The sequence below is a fragment of the Denticeps clupeoides genome, chromosome 14 (genome assembly GCF_900700375.1).
Source record: "Denticeps clupeoides chromosome 14, fDenClu1.1, whole genome shotgun sequence".
NCBI classification, from domain to species: Eukaryota; Metazoa; Chordata; class Actinopteri; order Clupeiformes; family Denticipitidae; genus Denticeps; species Denticeps clupeoides.
This window is the reverse complement of record NC_041720.1, coordinates 10,805,463-10,809,579: the sequence shown is the minus strand read 5'-3', so window position 1 is coordinate 10,809,579 and position 4,117 is coordinate 10,805,463. Positions and strand designations below refer to the sequence as shown.

General features: G+C 41.0%; 1 non-coding gene across 1 annotated transcript; it reads left to right on the top strand.

The window, feature by feature from the left end:
- The first annotated feature begins 3,209 nt into the window (after window positions 1–3,209).
- Window positions 3,210–3,368, top strand: LOC114763908 (U1 spliceosomal RNA). The gene has a single exon (XR_003742405.1). It is a non-coding gene; the product is annotated as a U1 spliceosomal RNA (small nuclear RNA).
- Window positions 3,369–4,117: the final 749 nt, after the last annotated feature.

The following is a 4,117-nucleotide window of genomic DNA, read 5'->3' as shown; positions in this document are numbered from 1 at the left end:
TTTTGAAACCTACACTTTTTTTTTTTTTTTTTTTTTTTTGTTTTGTTCGTTTCCTGCTGTCGATCTCAGCGGAAGCCGCAATCAAGTGTAGTCTTTGCTTCCCGACAATCAAGCATCACTCAGTGCTGTTTGTCATTGCCATTTGAGCAGGAGCACCCCTTGGAAGCCCACACAGAGGGCCCAGTGGCACCAGTGGCTGCCTCTTTAGCTTTAATGGTTGCCTAGCAACAAAGAGTTCATGCCACCCTGCCCGCCTCGCCTCACCCGTTGCTGTGTGGCACCTCCTGGAGCTGAAGGAAAGGGGATCAGGTTCACAGATTTAAATTTAGGGTAAAGATTCTTCTCAGGGACTATAATAAGAAAATTGTTTGATATATGTTTTTTTGGTTTTTTTTTTTTTTTTTTTACCCCTAATGAGTTTTTAATGGAAAAACTTTTCTTTTTAACTGGGGAAGGAGAGGAAAAGTTACCTTTTGATATCATTTTGGTATTAAATGCTGCTGTCATTAATTAGCCTTCTGAATTTTTCTTTTTGTTTTTACTGTTTGTTTTTTTTTTTTTTTTTAAACCCATTGTTCGAAAACTGAACAATTGTGTTGTTACTATGAAGATTATCCTGTGCCTTTTAAAACTGTTTATACGGGAGCCAATTGCATACTTTTATTTTCCAAAAATTACGGTTTCTGAGCCCTACTTTTGAGAGACCTCAAGATACCGAAGCTTTAAAAGAAATGGTCAACTTTGTACAGAGCTCTAGTAGCAGTTCGTACACCCAAGACGAACGACAAGAGAATTGTGTTTTTCCTACACTTGTGCGCACCTTCAGGTATACAGATAAAGAGTCAAGTCCTACATGCACCTATGTATTCCTCTTTTGGTTGTGGTTCTCTGTTGAAGCACTTTATCTGGAGAGGCTGGTTTGCGTCCGGTGTTCGGCAGCAGACGTGCATCTTTATCATGTGGAGTTGTGGAATGAATTAAACAGCTGTTGTGAAATGCCACGGCGTGTTCGGCTCCAACTTTTTATTGCGTAACAGATGGTGGGCAAATTCTTGGGAATAAACAGACATTGCAAATCAGTACAAAGCGACTATGGGTGATGCATAAAATATTTATCCATCTTCTAGGTCAATGAGAATTAAAATTGTTGACATTTTTGCAGATTTGTTAACAAAGAATAACTGAAACATCACATGGTCCTAAGTATTAAGACCCTTTGCTCAGTATTTAGTAGAAGCACCCTTTTGATCTAATACAGCCATGAGTCTTTGTGGGAAAATTGAGCACCTTTCTCACACCTGGATTTGGGGATCCTCTGCCATTCCTCTTTGCAAATCCTCTCCAGTTCTGGCAGGTTGGATAGTAAACGTTGGTTGACAGACATTTTTAGGTCGCTCCAGAGATGCTCAATTGGGTTTAAATCAGGGCTCTGGCTGGGCCATTCAAGAACAGTCCCAGAGTTGTTGTGAAAAAACTCCTTCATTATTTTAGCTGTGTTCTTAGTCATTGTCTTGTTAGAAGGTAAGCCTTCGCGCCGGTCTGAGGTCCTGAGCACTTTGGAGAAGGTTTTTGTCCAGGATATCCCTGTACTTTGCTGCATTCATCTTTCATTTGACCTTTCACAGCATGATGCTGCCACCACCATGCTTCACTGTTGGGACTGTATTGGACCAGTGTTGAGCCTGTTTTTCTCTACACTCATCACTTAGAATTAAGGTCACAAAGTTATATCTTGGTCTCATCAGTCCAGATAATCTTATTTCTCACTATCTTTAAGTCCTTCAGATGTTTGCTTTTTAAAAAAGAAAAAAAAAAAAAACTCCCATGTGGGCTTTCATGTGTCTTGCTTACGTTGGTCAGATCTGTGCCTGGCCACAATTCTGTCTCTGAGCTCTTCAGGCAGTTCATGATTTTCGTCTGCTCTGACATGCATTGTGAGCTGTAAGGTCTTATATAGACGGGGGTGTGGCTTTCCTGGTCAAGTCCAATCAGTATAATCAAACACAGTGGGACTCAAATGAAGGCATAGAACCATCTCGGGGATGATCAGAAGAAATGGACAGCACCTGAGATATATATATTAAATATATATCACAGCAAATGATATAAACAGTACTGTAATATTTTTTAAGTTTTTTTTGTTAATAAATCTGCAAAAATGTCAACAATTCTGTGTTTTTTCTGTCACATGAACAAATGAAATATTTACTTTCTATACCCACTGTATTTCATGGTGACATATTTAGATATGTGCAATGTTTACAGGTGGGCATGCATAAGCAGTACCTGTATTTGCCCACCTGAAAGTACAGCAGTTTGCACCCAAAGGCAAGTTGAGGTTATTACAACAGGTCACACACACACACACACACACACACACACACACACACACACACACCCACACCTTAAATTATTTCTAAATGTGGCGTGGCTAGACTTAATCCATCTGTTGTGGAATGTTCTTTGAACAATTGGACTTCGTGCCTGGGTCAGCACAACTGCATGGGCCGCAACTGACCAGTGTTCAGAATATCAAAAGGGATTATGGTATTAAAATCGCTTTTAAAGATCTCATTGTTCTCATTTGTTTTGCTCAATGTGAAATCTGTTTTGACCTCTAATTTGAAATAGGTTGATCTTGCAAAAATAGAATATAAATTTTACCCATAAATATGCTTTGAACAGTGATTTGTCTGAATATCCGCTAAATACTATGAAGGGGGAGGACTAATCCTTAAATAAAATTGATCATATTCTTAACTCTTAGATGGATTTATGAATGCCAGATCTATAGTCTTGAGTTTGAGTATAATATAGTCCACAAACAGCTATTAGATTTTTTAAATGAATTCATATCCCAGTGGTAATGATTAATTATTTGACAACTGAAGCACAATGCAGGTCTACAGTCTATGATTAGCACAATTTTCTTTCTAAGGGAAATCATTATAATTTTTATCACTAAACATTGTGCATTTCATTTTCATAAGGATGCTGTGATGTTCCAAAAACAGTAGAATATCAACTCTTAACCGATACACATGGTTAAATGCCTTTAAATGTAATGTAAATGTAATTATCAGTTGCCCTTATCCAGAGTGACTTACAAACAGTGACCGTCCCCCTGAAGACACTCAGGGTTAAGGGACACAATGGTAGTAAGTGCGGTTTGAACCTGGGTCTGTGGTCTTCTGGTTCACAGGTGAGTATCTCCCTCCTGGCAGGGGAGATACTGGGATCAAGAAGGCAGTTCCCCCATGGCGAGGCTCAGCCATTGCACTCCGGCTGTGCTGACCCCTGCGATTTCCCAAAATGTGAGACTCTCAACTGCATAATTTTTTAAGGGGCAGGGGTGACCTAGCCCCATAATTGGAAGGTTGCCGGTTCAAATCTCGATCCGCCAAGGTGCTACTGAGGTGCCACTGAGCAAAGCACCGTCCCCACACGCTGCTCCCCGGGCACCTGTCATGGCTGCCCACTGCTCACCAAGGGTGATGGTTAAAAGCAGAAGACATGTTTCATTGTGTCACCGTGTGCTGTGCTACAGTGTTTCACAATGACAATCACTTAACTTTCCATAAAAATAAAAAAAAGTGTTACACATTTGTGTTTTTTTTCCCCTCGTCTTTTCCATTTTTTCTGTAAAATATGGACCAGACTAAGAGGTGTTTTTACCTCGTTTCTACAGAAGAGGGCGCAATCATACAAAAAGCAGCTACCAGTGTAACACGTAACCTGTATAAATCGCATACTGTATAATAATGTAATTTACCTCTGAACATTTACAGCATTTATCAGACGCCCTTACCAAGTGCGACTTACAATCAGTAGTTACAGGGACAGTCCCCCCCTGGAGACACTTTAAGTGTCTTGCTCAGGGACACGATGGTAGTAAGCGGGATTTGAACCTGGGTCTTCTGGTTCACAACATTCCGAAAGCCCAGTAATTAAGCGAGGGGCGAATTATTCACCACTTCCGGGAAATCCGCCGGTTTGAGGAAGATGCTGATGCTGCCGTCGTGCAACATCTCGTGGCGGCGGGAGCAGGTTCACCACCGCCGCGTGGCGACAGGGGGCGCTGATGTACTTGTTCCGCGCGCAATTTGTAGCCCTCCAA